General features: G+C 42.4%; 1 pseudogene; it reads left to right on the top strand.

The window, feature by feature from the left end:
• Window positions 1-4,893: 4,893 nt before the first annotated feature.
• LOC113269101 (syntenin-1-like) lies at window positions 4,894-9,692 on the top strand (annotated as a pseudogene).
• The last annotated feature ends 11,033 nt before the right edge of the window (window positions 9,693-20,725 follow it).

Here is a 20,725-nt window from a genome sequence, read left to right as displayed (position 1 = left end):
TTTAAAAGTCATTTGTAAAACAGTGTGGAGGTCCCTTAAAAAGTTAAAAATAGAGCTACCCTGTGATCCAGCCTTTGCACTACTGGGTATATTTACCCCAAAGATACAGACGTAGTGAAGAGAAGGGCCATATGCACCCCAATGTTCATAGCAGCATTGTCCACAATAGCTAAATCGTGGAAGAAGCCGAGATGCCCTTCAACAGATGACTGGATTAAGAAGTTGTGGTCCATATATACAATGGAATATTACTCAGCCATCAGAAAGAAAGATTACGCAACATTTGCAGCAACATGGATGGGAATGGAATAGATAATGCTAAGTGAAATAAGTCAAGCAGAGAAAGACAGTTATCATATGATTTCACTCATTTATGGAACATAAGAACTAGGAAGATCAGTAGGAGAAGGAAGGGAAGAAGAAGGGGGGGTAAACAGAAGGGGGAATGAACCACGAGAGACTGTGGACTCTGGGAAACAAACTGAGGGCTTCAGAGGGGAGGGGGTGGGGGACTGGGATAGACTGGTGATGGGTAGTAAGGAGGGCACATATTGCATGGTGCACTGGGTGTTATACACAAATAATGAATCATGGAACAGTACATCAGAAACTAAGGATATACTGTATGGTGACTAACATAACATAATAAAAAATCATTATTTAAAAAAAAAAAGTCATTTGTGATTTATTTCCTTTGTGACAAAGCCAGATGGTGGCATCAGAGCCTTAAAGAGCCTGCTCCGTGAGGTAATGAGTCCCAGGGCTGTGGGAGGAGAGCGCGGGACCACCGTGTTAGCTCATTCACATAACTGCAAGACGACTTCGTTCACGTTTTCATTCTTGACATTTAAACAACCATTATTCACCAGGTCATAGAGAATTATAGCACAAATCAATTTTCTGTTTTTTGGACAAGGCTTTAACTTTCTAAACCCAAGAAAAAATATAACTCTTAATACTCCAAAATATAGTAAACTACCCTTTTGTGATGGTTCAGGGAAAGGCAGTAAATTAGAATTAAGATCATCATCCAACTTGAGTTCGATTAGAATTATATTTGTTGAATGAGTAGAACGAAGTGTTAAGAATATTCTTTGCCATTTTATTGCATAGGAAGATTATAAAATTTGGTCAGCAAGGTTTTTATTCCCCTCTGAGATACTAATATAGCCAAAGGTAACCCAAAGATCAGAATTAAGAATATATCAAAACTTGAGTTTCTTTTTCCCTGTAAAAGGCAGTAAATAATTGTTAAGTTTCTTGGTGCTGTCTGCACTCAAGCATCCTCCAAGCTGGTAGTGAGGCTGAGGAACTCACCAGGGTAGAACGGTGGCCTGGTGTTGACTGGTGGGCAATGATTGGTCAGATTACAGTGGGTACGGACTGACTTATTCTCCACAGAGCTAATTAAATTAAGAGGCTGCTTCACATTAAGTGTAATACAACTAGAAGAGATGAGGTCCAGTTGCTTAGGGAAAAGCATAGTAACTAGACGAGGGCTGACTCTTAACACTCAAGTCTGAGAAACGGCAAGCAGGCACAGCATTATTATTTTAAAGAGTATCAACCTTATTTACCACTCTATCCCCAACATTTAGCATAGTACTTGGTACATGGGAGGCACTCCAAAACTATTTTTAAAAAATAATGAATGAATAAATAGACAAATAAATGATTTCAATGAATTATTTCATTTAAACTTTACTCACAAGAATAGGACCTTGAGATTCTACCTTTTTTGAGGAAAGACATAGAAAAAATAGATAGATATAGATTTTAGAGAAATAATTATGTATTCCATGAAAGGTAACACTCATATCAAATTTTGAAATAATGAAAAAGACTAAAAATTGTAGTCAAAGGAAAACATATTTCATATAATTACATAGAATTCTACATGCGGGGACACTGAGAAATTTCAACCAGACTTACCCTAACTGTAATCCCATGTGGAACTGGAAACCCATCTGCATTCATGTCTACCCGCTATTTTTTTTTAGCTGCCAATGGAAGCAATGCAGATAAATCTTTATTTCCTTTCAGAGAGAGTTTTACACAATTTAAGGTCATTCTAATTTTCTCCAGACTGTTTCCAGATTTCCTCAGCCATTCCTAAAATGGTATAGCTTCTAGCACCACCACCGTCCTCGTCGTCATCCTCAGGATAGACTCCAGGTCATTAATGTCCTGCAAAAGGCTAGAGGGACCACAGCTGAACCCTCCAGAACTCTAGATGTAGCTAGATCTGTGTTTTCTTCGCCTGTTTGCTCTGGTCCTTTCCCTTTTCTCTAGCCTGTTGCTCTCTCTGCCAAGAATACTCTGCCCGTGCCCTCTTCCCGCAGTTAAGGGTTTCCTCTGGGGACCCTTCAGTGATCATGATTAATTCAAATCCCCTCATATATTTCATGGCTTCCTGTACTTCTCTTTTTATTACATTTATCATCATAGAAAATTTATTTATTTGCATTTGTGATTATTTGATCAGTACATATTTCTCCCATTAGACAGTAAAATGCATGAGGGAAAGGATCATATTTGATCTTGTTCCTACTTGCTATCTCATGGCTAGCACAGTAATTGACACAGACGTAATAAAATGCTCATTATTCATTAGTTTAACCAATACTCTGGTAACCAAACTTCTGATCCCATAACTTAAGGTGAAATTTGCTTTGCTTTTCCCCAAGCATTGTTGATTTATTTTTAGCATGGGTTCCCTAAGAGTAACAGTGGGATTTTCATGAGATGTTTTTGTAACTGAAATCATACAGTCCATTAAGTGGGAGCCAGGATCCCAACCAGGTCTGTAAGAATCTGGAGCTCTTATTTCACTCTGCTCAGACAAAGAGAAGGAAGGATTCCGGGTGCTAATGCAGACGCTTGATGGAATCTCTGAGGCTAAACTGTTTCCACCAATAAACCCTGGGTGTGTGTGTCGTTGATGCATGTGCACATGAAACCCAAAAGTCAGTAAGTAGGACTCAAAATGCTTCTGTGATGGGCGTGGCAGCCGCGGTACGCTGCAACCACATGCAGACTGTGGGGCTGGGGGACACAGAGGCTGCCGGTCACACTGCCACAGGCCCCTCTTCCAGATGAACTTCAAGTAAGACGGCAGGAGTGGGGACGGGCTCTCCCTCTGGTCTTGGGGAATGTGTGGCAGCTACCCCGGGGTAGAGCTTGGCAGTGTAAAAATAATCGTGCCCGGTCTCATTTTCACACCACGCCCTGAAGTATAAATAATACTTTCGTCACCCTCTGCTAACAGTCTGCTAATCGACATTCACATTGAATAGATGTCAATAAACTCTTCATGTCTTGCAGTCTGAAATGTCATCTCTCACACAACTATATTTAATGTTGCCTCTTCTCTGCTGGATGCCCAGTCTCTTCCAGGCCCTCCGGCTTGCTGCAGTGAGGCTGCTTCCTGGCTCATGGTTTATATACCCAGGGAGAACTGCTTGTGTTTGGAAGAGAGAGCAACAGCTTAATGAACCTAGAACAGTCACACTGTTTACACTCAGGCGAGGGGAGTTTTCCTCTACCGTCAGACAGAACATTTGCTCAGAGCGGATCTGTGTCTCCTTCCCTCCCTTAGGAAGACCGTGCCAGTGGCTGAATTCCCTGATGAGAAGGATTTATGACTAGGGTTGGCATAGATTTGGTTCTCTTCCTGCAGCTTATGGAACAAGATAATCTCCCTGCCTCCTTCCGGTGTAACTCTTGAGGTATTTTTGATTTTCCATCATTGCCAATGTGCTGGGTGTGTTCAGAGGAAAGCTGGTGGGACTCATTCTCTGAGTTCCATCATGTCATAGATGGAAGGGCCTGTCATCAGAACACATCGAAGTCATCATGTAGGAGTTACAGCTATCAAGTAGTCCTCATTGTCCCTGGAAACGAAAATTGTCTCATGTCTGTGCAGTTGAGGGAGCAGCACCTCTCCCAGCCTTTTGGACTAGCCCTGGTAGGGAAAGACTTTCGTCTGCAGGATGGCAGGTCGGAAGCCTAACGTAGGACTCTGGGTCAGGCAGCAACACAGCATTAGCGCAGGTCCACAGATGGTGAGGAGTTGTGGATCCCAGTGTCAGAGAGCGTGGGGCAGCAGCAACTCAGGCCTCGGGGGCAGGTTTCACCGCAGCAAAAGCTCTGGTCCCAGGGATTCTGGACTGCTCCTTCAACTAAGTTCAGCATTGGTGAAGACTATGGGACCCTTGGTAACGAAGGCTGTAGGGTTCTAGTTGGTGTCACCTCCAAAGGTGTTTTTTGTAAAAATGTACTACAACCAATAAATGTATATACATTAAATCATCTATATTGTCAGATGGGTAGTAAGGAGGGCACGTATTGCATGGTGCACTGGGTGTTATACGCAACTAATGAATCATCGAACTTTACGTAGGAAGCCGGGGATGTACTGTATGGTGACTAACATAATATAATAAAAAAATATTTTAAAAAAATAATAAATAAACAAATTTTTAAAAAGATTGTGAAAATAATACAGTTTTCATATACCCAATATCCAGTTTCTCCTTATTATAAAATCTTACATTAGTATGGTACATTTGTCACAATTAATGAACCAATGTTGATACACCATTATTAGCTAAAACTCATACTTCATTCAGATTTGCTTAATTTTTCCTTAATGTCTTCATTCAGTTCCAAGTTCCCTTCAGAACATCGACTTACATAGTAGTCATGTCTTCCTGAGCTCCTCTTGGCTGTGACAGTTTCTCAGACCTTATTTCTCTGATGGTTTTGAGGACTGGTCAGGTACTTTGTGTGATGTCACTTACCTGGACTCTGTATGCCTGTTTTTCATGATTAGACTGGGGTTATGTGGTTTTGAGAGGAAGACCATCGCAGTCTTCTTCATCATGTCGTATCATGAATGTATGTGGTCAACATGACATCATGGTATGGTAGCCTGCATGACCCGGCTGAGGTCATGTCTTTCAGGTTTCTTCACTGTAAAGTTAGCTTCTCCCCCTCTTTCCATGCGTACTTGTTGAAAAAGGTCGTCATACACAGCCCACGTCTAAGGAGTGGGGAACTATACTCCAGAGTCTTCAGGGAGAAGTACCCTAATGAGCCCGTAAACTAAGGGGGCGTGTTGTATTCCTGAGTGTACTGGAGGGTCTGCAGCAAAGACGTGTAGGGGTCCGTACTACTGGAATGTTTTAAAAAGTGGTAGAATGAACCACCCTGCCTCTTGCATGTGGCTGAAGAATTAACCAATGATAGACGTACTTTGAGCTTAGAGTTTTGTTTCTGGATGTTACCAGCCCTGAGTTCAGGGAAATACTTCCAGGATTTGAAATATGAGCTGTTTCATCCAGTATCGTAGTCGTTCAATCTGTTTACCGTGTCTAATTTCCCCCATCCTAACCCTAACACCCAAGGGTAGGGAGCTTATTAATAGTGGGAAGAGCATCTATATTTATTTTAATGTAGGCCCGTGGTGATTTGGAAACTGGAAGATATCTGAAATGGTTTGTACCTTTATTCTCATTATCAAAATATGTCATTGTGGACATATAGGAACAGGCTGTTTACTGCTGACTGAGTTTAAAATTAGAGTCGGGGGCTCCTGGGTGGCTCAGTCCTTGAGCGTCTGCCTTTGGCTCAGGGCGTGATCCCAGGGTCATGGGATCGAGCCCCGCATTGGGCTCCCTGCTCAGTGGGATGCCTGCTTCTCCCTCTCCCACTCCCCCTACTTGTATTCCCTCTCTCGTTGCCTCTCTCTCTGTCAAATAAATAAATAAAATATTTTTTAAATAAATAAAAATAAATAAAATTAGAGTCAGATTCTTTGATGTTTGCTTGGGTGTCTGAGACGTATTCTCTGAGCTAAAGGCAATTGCTATAAATCATATAAACATTGACCTAATGTAGGGAAATTACTGTACAGTCGTAAACTCAAAAGAGATAAATATACACTTGCAGTTTGTGCATGTTTTTTTTTTTTTTATTAGTACGAATCAGCTGTGCATGTGAAGGGAAGGCTGAGGTGTATAGAGTCTGAGCCCACAGCTAGGCCTCTGAAGGACAGGCACAGAGAAGAGAAACAGAGACGAGGGCATCACATAATGTTTTAGGGTTAGAAGTGTTCTCGGCACAACCCTTCAGCAGCATTTGTCTCTCTCATTTCGGTTCATCTCTAATGACTTAAACAGTCTTTCCAGGGGCACCTGGGTGGCTCAGTGGGTTAAGCGTCTGCCTTCAGCTCAGGTCATGACCCCGGGGTCCTGGGATCGAATCCCACATTGGACTCACTGCTCAGCGGGGAGCTTGCTTCTCTCTCTCCCTCTGTCCCTCCCCTCTGATTGTGTTCTCTCACTCTCTCAAATAAATAAATAAGATATTTCTTTAAAAAGGTCTTTCTGACTTACTACAAATACAGTTTAAATAGCCCTCTGCTGTACTGGGTGAAAAGGGAAAACATCAGCTCTCAAAATGAGGTCTAACAAGGACAACAAGAACAACCTGACAAAACTGCAGCCTGGGAGACAGAACACAGTTCTGGACTTCTCCCTGTGGCTGATCTTGGCTCTGGAACCCTGACCATACTCCACACCGTTGGGGGCCTCAGTTCACGCACCTGCGACTGCCAGGGTGAGGACAGAATACGTAGGCCATCCCTTACAGGTCCAAGATTGTACGTGACTCTAAGTTGAGGAATGATCGCTTTGGGAAGTACAGGGTTGCCAGAAGAATGAGCTCGTTTCCAGATAGGTGGAGAATCTCTGAGTGAGCAGTAACCCTGGAGTGCAGAGGTGTGATGTCTACTCCTTAGAAATATGGTATAAAAACTAAAACATGGATAAAGGCATAGAAAAAATTTCATTTAGCTGAATATAAGAGCACATAGAAATACTTGAGACCATCAAATGGCTTATCCAGAAAATCAAACTAACGAAGCATCATAAACTGGGCTGTCCTCTGTTCCCTCAGGTGGACAAATGGAATTCCCGACGCTGTGACTTGTTCCCTTGAGGGAAACTGATAGCTGATGACCAGAGCTGAGGCACCGTGGTCAGCTTGTCATGTTTGCATGACTTACTCACTTCAAGTTTTCTTGCCAATTTGTTAGTACATATTTTTTGATTAAAGCTGTGTTGAAATTATATGCCAGCTGCCAAACTATTTTAAAATCAGCTTGTAAAGTTTTCACTCCTAAAGCACATATTTTTCCTGTGAGGATGCAAAAACCTACGATTTGCAGCCATGAGACCTATCATTTAAGATATTTGCATTTATAAGCCAGAAAGTGCAATTTCCCATAAAATAAATTCGAGGTGGTCATTTTATTTGAAAGTATGCTATCGGTCAGCCAACTGTAACAATGTGGTTTCCAAACACTCAGTAAATTAGGTCTTTGCTGGGTCAGCACTACGGGAAGTTTAAGTGCAAATCTTGGAGCACATAACGTAGCACGTCACCTGTGTACCTGCAAGTGACTTCTGTCAAACTTCAGAAGACACCTGTCCACCTCAGAGCCCCTGTTCACATGTTCCAACATACACAGGCCAAGGACGTTTTCCACATGAGCCTCTGAACCTGTCTTCCTTCTTTCTCTTAGGCTCACTTTAAAATATGAAATGACACCTGCTCCCCAGTCATAAGAAGGCAGGCAAGTCTTGCGACGTGAACGGAGGCCTTGGCACACTCTTGTCTTTTCTCGGCCACAACCTGGGTACAGGTTCAGGTTAGGTGCCAGACCACTCCTCGGACTTACTCCCTGAGTTACTCCAGCCACATGAGGCGTGACTTGAAAGTGGGTGAATCAGCAGACATCCCTTTGGACAGCTCTCTGGGACAGCCAGCCTCATCCCGCAAGTGCCCAGGTCAACACGGTTGGGGGGTTGTGCCCACAGCAGAGAGGCGCAGCCGTTGTCACAGCACACGTACTCCAGTGTCTTCGCGAAACGCGTCCCCACGGCCATTTCTGTCAAGTCTGATACAGCCAACTTGCTCAGATGCAGTGCTGCGTTTTCTCCAGGGGCAAACGTCACAAACATTTTAAAGCATAATTTTCTAAATTCCTTTATGAGCTCTTGGCTAAAACATAGGATTGGGTAAGAATGAGCTTATACCGTAGGGATGTTCAGTAGTCTGATTCTTAAAGCATGTAATTTAACTGACTCTGATAAATACATGTAAATCTACTTTGTTATATGTTAGTGGGTGTACTATATTCTATTATGGACTTGTTTCCCATGTTTATCATCCAACCTTCCAAGAAACCGGTTATGGCCATTTTTATGCCATATGTACATAATTGAAATAAATTAGGTTGTACTTCTTTAAAATATCAAATATTCATTTAATACTTAATACACACAGGCTTAATTATTATTAATTCATTTAATCTTGGCAAAGGTAATAGATTATTTTAAAGTCCAAAAACTTAAAATTTTGAGTCACACAGTATATACCTGTAATTAATGTCTTAAATAAAGTTTTATTTTTCTCAAATTACTTCCAGTAAGTTCAAAAGTTTTTAAAACCAGTAAAAGGGGTGCCTGGGTGGCTCAGTCATTAAGTGTCTGCCTTCGGTTCAGGGCGTGATCCCGGAGTCCTGGGATCCCGCCCCACATCAGGCTCCTCCGCTGGGAGCCTGCTTCTTCCTCTCTCACTCCCCATGCTTGTGCTCCCTCTCTCGCTGGCTGTCTCTCTCTCTGTGTCAAATAAATAAATAAAATCTTTTAAAAATTTTAAAAAATTAAAAATAAAACCAGTAAGAGGCACAGCTCTTCTCTCACCAGGTCTCAGAAGTCCGTGCAGGTTACTGGAGGCAGCAGTGGCAGAAAAGGCCTACAGAAATGTCTCTGTATCCATCTCCTACCTGAAGGGAGACAAAGCAATTTGGGCTCAAACCTCCTTTTCTGCAAACCCTGCCAATCCAGCAGTTTTGTCTGAATCTCCGGCCATCTCTCAAAATCCCATCTCTATCCCAAACTGTCTCTGGAGCCCTCTCGGGACATGGGCCTGAGTCTAAATGAAGAAGAAACCCATATGAACACAGCCTTGGTCCCTGGAGCATCAGTTTAGAGGGGGTTGGCAGAAAGACCTTCCAGGATGAACTCTATGGTGGCTCCTGTAACTGGCAACGATGTGGGAATTTGTAGAGCAGAAATTAAGCAAGGGATTCGTGAGGTCATTTTGTGTAAGGGTCAAGATGGAAAAATTGGGCTCAGGCTTAAATCGATAGAAAACAGTTTGTTCAGCTTGTCCAGGCAAACTCTCCAGCGTCTTTGGTTGGTCTGAGATTTGGGGACCCACTACTCCAGATTAGCAGGGAAAACCGTGCAGAGGCTGCTGTTTTGATAAGGCACAAGGTGCTCAAATGGGCTTTTGGAGAGAATATTACTGAGTGTTCGGGACAGGCCCTTTGAAGGGACAATTACCATGCATGAGGACAGTACTGGGCATGTCGGCTTTATCTTTTAACATGGAGAGAGAACATCCATACTGAAAGATAGTTCTGCAGCCAGCAGCAGTCTTCTCCGGAAACAAAACATCTGTGAAGTCACGGGCAGAATGTCTTGGGCTGAGGACGCCGAACTGCAGACATACTGTCAACGTTCGAGACCACACTTACTATCATGCCTGCTCTTCCCTCTGAACAAATCATTGAATGGACAGCACTAAGCATTATGGGTCACACCATTCCTGAGGTTTAGAAATCACGGCACAGTGGAAACTTCATTGAACTTCTCCAGTTTAGCTCTTGAACAACCTACCTTTATACTGTGCACATGAAGCCTTCGAGGAGCAGACGCTGCATGAAGACCCTTCTATCTTGTATTGTGCCTGGGAATCTTATGGCTTTGACTGGATAGCTTGTTCATACTCCAAGATTGTTGTAGCCTTACCCTGGTCTTAGATGTGAGATTTTTGACACGTTTACTGACTTTCATAATACAGTGTCTACTGGAAACCTGAAGCTTTTACAAGCCATTATGATTAGAATGCCTGATACAGGCTTAGTTCTGTGTTAGAACCAATCACCTTCATCCTACATCTCAGGTAGTGCTGCTGCATTACTTTAGTTCTATAGGATAATTGCGTTTTTATTGTGTTGCCATGGTACGTGCAGAATGACGGCTTTTGATGGCTGTTTTTAGTTCTCTCTTTGTGTGTGCGTGTGTGCAGAACACCAGTTAATTACCACTGGTTTCAGTCCAGGTAAGGGTTACACAGTGTATGTAGGTTGCAAGACATTAAATTGTAACTACCTTTGGGGCGCCTGGGTGGCTCAGTTGGTTAAGCATCTGCCTTTGGCTCAGGTCACGATCCCGGGGTCCTGGGATCAAACCCTGAATCGAGCTCCCTGCTCCACGGGAAGCCTGCTTCTCCCTCTCCCACTCCCCCTCTGTGCTTTCCCTCACTCTCTCTGTCTCTCGAATAAATAAATAAAATCTTTAAAAAAAATTCTTATAACAAATAGTATAAACTTTTGACTCCCTTTTTTCATTTGTAGATTAAGTGGAATAATACCTAATTTTGTCATGTACTCTTAACATTCTGTAACCTAGCTACTTTGGGACATCTTAGGGTATTTTCCAGGTGATTTGTGCTGTTTCCCAACCCTCCCTGCAAACAAAATGGCTGTGACACTTTGTCCTGATTTTCTTTTCTTTTTGGTTTATGTTTATTCCATTTTAATTAAATATGTATAAAGTTAAAAAAACAATAACAAAGTAGCTTTTCCTGATCCACTTCTCTGCTTCCTAATCTTTTAGCTACTTTCCTGGCGTTTGCCTCCATATTTCACACACACACACGCACACACACACTCTAGGGTTCTGTTGTTCTAATCTGCTCTACAGTTTTGTTGTTCTGTCATCCATACACTCTTGGAATGGCTAAAACTAACACAACCAAGAAAATGGCTTCAGAGTGTTAACTAACGGTTTCCTCGCAAAGAAGCTGCTTGATGCTCCTGTCCCTCCTGTCATGGGGTAGTCGTCAGCTAAGTCCTCAAAGTGTTGGGACAGAATTCCTCCACGGTCCGACGGCCTGATTGCTGTTAGACTAAAGGAAAGAATATGGTATCTAAGGAACTGTTGGCACAGCAGACAAGGCTTTCCAAACTTCTGAAATCCCAAGTTTTTGTTCACTACACCTTCCCTAAAATGTTTGGTTCATGTGGCTGATTAGGTGTGAATTTTCATGAGTCACGTAACCTGGAATCCTGGGCAGTGAAACTCTCCTCATCTCACCCATAATTTCTACTCAGATGCCATCTTTAAAATTCTGCTGTGAAATTAATTCAGACCTGAGAAGTGATTCCAAGTCCTGAAACATCTGGTAGCAGCCAGGCTACTGTGAACAATTTCTACTTATTTCTAAGTAAATTGAGAATTGGGAAGAGTATGTATTTCTGCCTCAGATATCCTGCTATTTTCTCTATTATTTACTTGTCATGTTAGAATAGAAACAACATTTTAGGTCTGAATAAGAACTCTGATATTGTCTAGCTCATGATTCCTAAATAAGCTGATCATTAATTAGCAATGAGTCTATTTAAAAAAAAACCACACACACACAACAAATTATTGATCTGGTTTTCTGATGCAGCATGTGTTTTGAAACTCTGCTAAGAGATTCAAGTAAGCACCCAGGTTCCTGCCCCTTGGAGTCAGGAGACTGAGCGCCATGATCAGTCAGCTCTGAAATCCAGCAGGAATGCGCTGGCGGACACACTGTGTGCTTGGCTGGTATTTAGGGCTAGCATCTCCTCCCCTTGCTCACTGGCCAACCTGTGTCTCTCATGATGGTTAGTGCCCATGGTTGCTAAAAATTTCAAATACACTCACATTTTGCAGCTAAGAAGTGATAGGGTTGAGTTAGCAGCCAGGCTCCTGCCGTGACTGCAGTGGTGAGTGTCCACTATATGTTGCTGACACCACTTTCCATACAAAGTTTTGTTTGCTTGCTACCCGGTGACTAGAACAAATCTTGTTTGTACTTATTGAATATCTAACAAATGTCTTTGCAAGATGAATCTTATCTCACCTTTATCATTCCCAATAATTAAATTTGTCTGTCCTAACTGGTGTGTCTTGTAAACTGGAAGATTAGCGAGAAGAGGAAAAAATCTAACAGATTAAATGTAGTTCACTCGGGCATCATGGGAGCATGACTTTTTAGCATCAGAACAGAAAGCTGGCAGCTAAAGGTAAGAGGGTCATACCAACAGGTTTGTCCAGAAAGTCCTCATTTATAGCTGTTGTCTAAATGTAATTATTCATGTGGCCCCTTTCACTCTCCGAAGTTTCCAGGTTTGGACAATAAATTATTTGTCCACACTATTCATAAGATATTTTGTGTATTTCAAAATACTCAGCACCACTGACAGGTCTGGGTGTAAAAAATACTCCAGCAGGTTGAGGGACAGGTGCAAGGTGAGCCAGACTGCGGCAGCTTCACCCCACCGATGCCAGGACTCGTTTGGATAACAGGACTGGATAGGCAGGGGCTTCTCTGGGCTTCTTGCTCTGTGCAAATTCCTCTGGAATCATGTGCTTGAGTGGAAAAGACCATTTTCTAAAGTATGGAGGATGACTTTTCAGTAGGAAATGAATGTGGTTCACCAGAGCTACAGTCCTCAACTGGAAACCCCGAATAGTTCTTCAAATGTATTCTTCCAAGCTAGGAGCTAACATGTTCTAAAGCTTGTCTTAGGTTCCTTGGTGAGTACTCACGTGCATGGCCTCATTAACCCTGACAGTGATGCTAATGAGTTGGATACTTACGATTCTCATCTCCTAAATGAGAAAATGAAGCTCAGAGAAGCAAATTGCCTTAAGTCACAGATCTGGTAAACGATAAAGGCAGGATTTGGATGGGAGGGGGTGGAAAGAGAGAGGAAGAGAGAGGTGGGGTGAGGCAGGAAGAAAGATTGGAAGGAAATTCAGTAGATCACAGAAATTGGAACTGAACAAGCAAACTTCAGGAAGGACAGCAATTAGGGCAGAGATGGGGATCTAAACATTCATTCAATAATCATGTATTTGGTTTTCCCTATATTCCATGAGCTCTACTAGGTTCCCAGGCTCTGTCTGCTAAGGAAGGCACAGTGTGTGCAGTCAAGGACAGTCGTCCAGGGAGGCAATCACAGCCTAACTCAGGGGGTGCTGTGGCAAAGGTTAGTGCCAAGGAAGGGTGCACATGCAAATTGAGGTGGCAGCGAGGAGACAGTCGTGGAAGGTTTCCTAGGGGAACTCCCAGCTGAGCAGCAGGAGGGTAAAATAAGTAAAATTTATCCAGTAGAAGACAGGAGGAGGCACATTCCAGAAAGTAGGGTCACCGAAGTCTGGAGATATCCAAAGGGTGCCCCATTCGGGGGCTGCAGGTGGGAAAGTGTGCAGAACCAGAGGGTGGAACAGGGAAGGACGGTGCCGGTGGCGGATGTCCACTGCACGCTCATGCTTGTAACGCCCACTGCACGCTCATGCTTGTAACGCCCACTGCACGCTCATGTTTGTAACGCCCACTGCACGCTCATGCTTGTAACGCCCACTGCACGCTCATGCTTGTAACGCCCACTGCACGCTCATGCTTGTAACGCCCACTGCACGCTCATGCTTGTAACGCCCACTGCACGCTCATGCTTGTAACGCCCACACCAAAGACACTATTTGGTGTGGAACACAGGCAACAGTTTGAGAAATGAACCAACTGAATGAATAATTGAATACAGGATGAGAACTGGTGTTCCATGTTAAGACATTAGCTTCCAAAGGCAAAAAGCATATAAACACGTTTTAAAAAAAGGTCAGGGAAAACCAATCTGAAGAATCCACAAGGTCAGCAGCCTGTGGGAGTGAGGCTGCATTTATTTTTATTACTCCTCCATACCTCTGCAAGGTTTATTAAAACTCCTCTAAAATACCTGATCATAGAGAACTGATAATAGAGAAGAGAGTGGTTGATGATTAATACGGGCTTTGCTCACATGTCTGTGCCCCACTTGTGTGGACCCGGGCAAGTGCCTGAGCTCGTCTGTGCTTTCACTGGTGAAGTGAGAGATTGGATTGTTGTTCAGGTTGAGTGAGGAGTGCCGAGAACTGCTCAGCATAGTGCTGGCCCCATAGTAGGCATTTTTTAGTTTTAGCTGTTGAGGGACATATCCTCTGCTTTTGCATGGTTACCATTTCTTCAGTGAATGAATTCAGCAAAAGCATTCCAACGAAATGACAAGGAACCTGTTTCTGTTACTCTCCCCTCCTCTATGTGCAATTGCTATGTGCAGTTTCTGAGAATTCATTTCATGTGAGAGCATGTATCTATATTGTCAGTTATTTTGAAAAGCAGGTATTTGCATGTTTTTATTTTATTTGCCTTTTTAGTGCACCCACTTTCTTCAAACTCAGTGATAGTTGGAGATGGAACATTTTGGAGAAGGGTGACCCCAATCTTGACCCCAGGACTTAATTCCAATACATTAATAAATTAATCTAATTATTTAATGAATCTAAATGTTGAAAATATAAATCACATACTGCTTCAGGATAGTCAGGAATATTTTTAAACAAACCCATTACATCCTTGAAACTTCAGAAGACCAGATCATCCTATCTCTTTTCTCAGAGAGGGCTATTGTTACATCAACAATCCCTACTAACTAAATGGAAGATCGAACAAAGTTAGCATATTTTTAGTAATTCGGAAACTGTGGATGGGGTGTGGGAAATCCAGTAACTTTTGGCCCGTGAGCTGTGTAGGACTCTTTCCCCACCTCATTTGTGTATAGAACTGTCATGATAATATGGGAAAAAAGAAACCGGTCATTGTAGATAACACGTGCTGTCTACCCAGGAATCGATAATGATCAAAATTAGAATTTTATAGACATAACTGCAGAAAATGCATTTAAATTAAACACATTTGTCATCTGGGTGGGAAATTAAATACTCATATAAGGTCAAACCAAAAATATTTACGACATAGCACCAGAGGCAAGCGTGTGAGGCCTGGGGCCTTCAGACTCAGTGGTATATTTTGAAGCTATAATTAAAAATTATAAATGAATCTATTAAGCTTTTGCACCCTCTCAAGTGTCAACCACAGCGTGTTTTTAATTCCACAAATATTTGAGAATCTTACTGATGTCACAGACTGCTGGAGAAAGACAAAGATGAATAAAATGCATAAAATTAATTGAATTGAGCATACAAAGTATGTGTTAGTTCGAACACTGATCAGAATGAGAAGAGCTAAGTTTGAAGGAAGATCTCACACACGTTTGTTCATGCTTTTCTGCTGCAAGTTGTTCTATCACGACACCTGCCTAGCATTGTTGGCTGACGTCTAAACGTGAGCCCCACACAGTATTTTATTACTGTCACTGCTTCTGAAAAACAAACTTAAAAACAACTGCTGTGGGGGGAATACCTTGTTCTGCCTTTAGTTTACAGGCTTGACTGTGGCCGGAAGTCAGTAGGACTTACAGCCACCTCCCTGAAGACACCAGAGACAGCCTGCCTGGGCTGCCACGACTTCAGAACATCTGGAGCAAATCTGGGTGAAGTAAGGTCCTCAGAGAAGACCATCCCAGCACTAGATCAAAGGCTGAGGGATCACGGTATAAAAAAAGTTGGGCCACAGGCCCAGTGAAGTGTGAAGACAAGTGCTTATGGAGTAAGAGAACAAGTGTCTGTGATGCTTCTTTGGAGAATAGGCAATTTTCGTATGAAATGAAATATCATGTTAGAATGAGCAACAGAAATGTGCCTTTGTGAGCATACCGGCCCCTCCTGCCTCGGCCGGCAACGTTTGTGATTGTGATGCGTCATGAGTGAGAAGCTTGGCATGTACTTAAACTCCCTTATTTTGCTTTGAGCATAAATAGATCATGTAGCAAGTGTCAACTCTGACAGTTCCCTTTGAAGAATGTCCGGGAACTTGCCGTGCTGTTTAGCACTAAGACTGAAACCGGACACCTCGAGATTAGGCAATGAGCAGAGGAAGTGCTCTGATGAAAGATGGTCAAAACCAAGGTGAACTGTTGGGATCGAAGCCTCCTGCAGGATGAATGATGCAAGATTCCATAGGAAATTCCCAGTGACTGAGAAGCGTCATCGTCTTATTATACGACTGAACTGGGCACTCTGGCTGGCATTTACTATGAATTATTTCATGTCACATGTTATACTGCACGTATATCCCATGTCATCCCGCAGCCACCTGTTTCTGCTCTCCAAATAGAACTCTTTCCAGGAAGTATAGCAGCGATTAGAAGGACAGAGCTTTTGAATTCTGCCCCTTGTATTTGCTTAAAATTTTGGAGCCTCAGTTTCTTCATCTGTAAGGTGGGGATGATAATAGCCCCTACCTCCTAAAGCTGATGTGAAGAATGAGTGAGTAAACATAGGCACAGCCTTTGGAAAATGCCCATCGGCTGTTAGGAGTTACAAGAAAATTGAAGTTGAGACCATATAGGATGTGCCCAAAGTAGCACTGACAGGAAGTAGAAGGACTGAAATTTAAGGCCCGGGCAGTTCAACTCTAGAGAACTCTCTCTCCACCACCACAGTGCTGTGAGAAAGTGTGTAATGATGAAACTACGTTACTTCACATCAACCATTGTTTACTGAGTGCCCTGGACTCTCACCCCTTTGAGGTCAGGGACCATGTCTTTACGTTTATACCCTAAAAGCCCAGCGTAGAGCAGGCACAAGAGAGATGATAAATTGTGACCCAGGATGTGTCAGGTCTTGAGGTAGATATCATGGGATACCGAGAGGAAGACAAGACAGAATTCTGGAAGGAGTTTCAGCTGTGGGCCGGCTTTCCTAGGCTGTGCCCGAGTGTCACCGAGAACAGTAAAACACTAAATGACCACAGGTTGCCGTGACTCGCTGTGTATAAAGAAATTGCTTAATTGAAAGAAGATTGTGCCAGAATTCTCAGAGACAGTCCCTTTCAGCAAGAGGTTCGAGGATTTGCTTACCCTTCTCTTCTTCACTTTAACATCAATAAAAAAGTCCTTCCAACTGATTTTTAGTTAACGTTGTTAAAGGCCTAGAACTTGGAAAACGAGGAGACCTCTGCAAAAGAGCTGCGTGGAAGATGTGCTTCTCGGAACAATCGACGGAGGGCAAACTCTCCTGATTGTAGACCCAGCTTTGTCTCTAAATAATTACAGGACTTTGGAAAACCCCTTGGCACTCCTCTGTTAAAGGAAAGAGTTGAATCAGATTTTCCTCACCCTGTCCTCCTACCTAAAATTTCTGGAATTATTTGACTGACAGGCTTCAAAGATTACCTATTAAAATGGCCAAGGGGACTTTGAAAAGAATGTTTGACTCTGGGTGTTGAAAAATCAGAAATAGCTGAGCTGGCAGTTCTGTTTTGTTTTGTTTTATAATAATATTTTTTATTATATTATGTTAGTCACCATACAGTACATCCCCGGTTTCCGATGTAAAGTTCGATGATTCATTAGTTGCGTATAACACCCAGTACACCATGCAATACGTGCCCTCCTTACTACCCATCACCGGCCTATCCCATTCCCCCACCCGCCTCCCCTCTGAGGCCCTCAGTTTGTTTCTCAGAGTCCATAGTCTCTCATGCTTCATTCCCCCTTCTGATTACCCCCCCTGGCAATTCTGAACTACAAAACCGCCTTCTGTGCTGTCCCCACGAATGCGGGTCTTGTAGGTGTCACTGAATGAAAACAGTTTTGTTCTTTTTATGGTTCTCTGATTCTACAAAACTCCTTCTCTAGATATGAGCCACATAAAATCAGAATTTGAGTATTATCCACATTAGTCATTAGGGTTCTAATTTATCAAGCTCTTTATGTCCTCTGTTTTACTAAAACTAAGCCCAAGAGCAGGGGTTGTCTTTCATAAAGACAAATATCATTTTGTATTCACGGCGTAACAAGCTTACTCAGTGACTACCTCTAGTGGATTTCCTAAAACACTGCTATTCCATCTTTGTCCATAGTAGATGGATTGAAGTACAGAAGGAAAGCACATAAAATGGTGCATTTATGAATTCAGTGCTCCAAATTCTTCCTGCACACGAAACCCTTGACAGCTTCACTTACTTTGTGTTTGGGTGAGAGGGAAGCCTCCCACATTTAATACAATATTTTGCAACATAATTTTTTTAATTGTGACTATGTTGATATTTAAATTTCAGGTGTGCCTGCAAAAGATCCTCACAATCTTGGTTCAGTGGAATTGTTAAATCTAGCTTCTGTCCACTTGCTCAGCTCTAACAATAGCCCCCACTCGTTGAAACTCTACTACATGTTCGATGGTGTGTGAGGTATTTGTACCCTTTGTTTGCTCACAGCAACACCACAACTTGGGTACTATTATTCCCATCTTGCTACTGAGGACACGGGGGTTTCAATGATTGGCAAGTTCTTCTCCATACCAGGTAACAGTTGTCAGGAGATGCTGTTGGGATGCTTTTCTGGATTGCATGACTCTGAACCTTTGCACTTCCCCATGCTGTGTTCTAGGATTTAGGATTACCTATTAGAGTCAGGGACACAAACAATATGTGACAAGGTGTTCTCCTATGTAACACCTTGAACAGTTTGGGAGCTGATAGATAAACATGCTTGAAATGTGAAATAAACAGTGGGTGGTAATTATAACTAAGAATCAGAAAACAATTAATTCTGAGGAGGTTGACATGCTGGGAGCTACGGTGGTCCATGAGGACCCCACAGGGGAGGAATGAGCTATCCCTTGACTTCATGTAGGATCTAGACCAGACAGCAGACCAGGCGTCTCTTCAGGAGTGAGGAGGAGAAGGGGGAGGCGGGGTCAGCCTGACGTACCCCCAGGGTCGTAAGCAAACACATTTGCCTTGATTCAGAATTTGTGTTGAAAAGTGAGGCAAATTTGACTAATACTGGTTAGATCACAAATTAGCAGCCTGAAGGCTGATTAGGACTCACAGATGTTGCTATTATGGCCAACACAACATATATATATGCAACTTCTAAAAATCGAATCTCTTTAAGCAGGATGTGTACCTTCTCCTTTGCCAGAGGTCCTTTTCTTCTGTGCATCTGGTCAACTTACTCATTTACCGGCCTGTACACCTAGCCAACTTAAACAGTACTTTACCTGCCTTGGTCCTGAGGACATTTAATTTTGTGACATCTAACACAGACAATCACGGCACATCCATAGACTTGGATATCAACTGGTAACAGTATGAAAAGATCATTTTCTTCTAACTTCCAGGAGATCTAAGAGTCATAAAAATAACAAAAACAATAATCCTTATATTTTCTTAATGTTTACTTAACGTGAAATATTTTCACTTATTTTTTTTCATTTACAACATAAAAATTAAATCTTTCTTTTAGATACATTTAAGAAATAGGAACTTAGACTCAATGTACGTTTTTTATCTACACTTTCTTTTCTCTTAATTCATATATATATCAATATATAATATATAACTAAGATCCAGAAAATGAAAAAAAACACATGCAATCAAAGTAGATGAGCTAATTCCAGGCTTGTGCTAAACACTCAATGAACATTTCTTTTTTTTTAAATATTTTTCTGTATTATGCTTTTTTTTTTAAGATTTTATTTATTTATTTGACAGAGAGACAGCCAGCGAGAGACGGAGCACAAGCAGGGGGCATGGGAGAGGAAGAAGCAGGCTCCCAGCGGAGGAGCCCGTTGTGGGGCTCGATCCCAGAACACCGGGATCACGCCCTGAGCCAAAGGCAGACGCCTAACGACTGCGCTACCCAGGCGCCCCTCAATGAACATTTCTTGAATGATTGAATAAGTGAATACACAGGTAAATGAACAAATGAATGAATGGTTAGAAAGATGGTAGGATTTTAGTTAGACTTTTAAGGAAGGACCTTTTTCCTGGAGAAGAAGATGAAAGGCATTCCAGGTTGAGATGCGACACAAATGAAGGCATAGAGCCAAGAACAAAAAGCCCGTGAACATGCTCAGTGATTGATGTGAGGTTTACAAGCAGGAGATTGGTGGTGAGAAGCTCAAAGTGAAAGTTGGGGCAGATCGGAGAAGACCTGGGAACAAGGCCAGCAGTCTGGGTGGAGGTGCAACCACTGGAGCATTAGCCTTGAGTAATGATGAGGATGATACTTAATCGTGTGGACATGACAAGATAGAAAAAATAAACTGAAGTGGGGATGTCTGAGAAGCAGATGACCTGCTAGGACACAGCTCATCAGGGACCCAGATGCAGGTGATGGCAATGAGAAAAGGAAAAAAGATTGACGGCTGTTTTAAAGGAAACACATAAGAGATATTTCAGCAGGAGGAACAGAGGACGCCTGGAGAAATCCAAAGGAAGATGCCCCTTATGTTTCATTAATTGTAGTTCTTATTGTGATACTTACTAACATTCTGTTGTGATTCTTCAGATCTTCATTTGAAGAACTAGAACATACACACATATGGAACACGGTTCTATCTTCTTTTAGCCACAGCAGCTCTTGGCTCTGATCGGCAAATGAAAATCAGAAAGCATAGGGAGGCACAATTGTAATTTAGGGTTGAGATATGGAAGGCTTTTTGCCTGATGTAGGCAATCCCATTATTTTTTTAGCAGAATGATTAATAGATGATTAATAAAGGATATTGAACTCTTCAGATAGTTGGCAACACAATGCTTAGATTTCAGCATGGGCAGTGCAAAACTTTGCTGGCGATTGTTCAGAGATTCACCTAAACACGTAAAT

The sequence above is a fragment of the Ursus arctos genome, unplaced genomic scaffold, assembly GCF_023065955.2.
Source record: "Ursus arctos isolate Adak ecotype North America unplaced genomic scaffold, UrsArc2.0 scaffold_8, whole genome shotgun sequence".
Taxonomy (NCBI): Eukaryota; Metazoa; Chordata; class Mammalia; order Carnivora; family Ursidae; genus Ursus; species Ursus arctos.
Note: the sequence above shows the minus strand (reverse complement) of the source record. Positions and strands in the feature narration are given on the sequence as shown.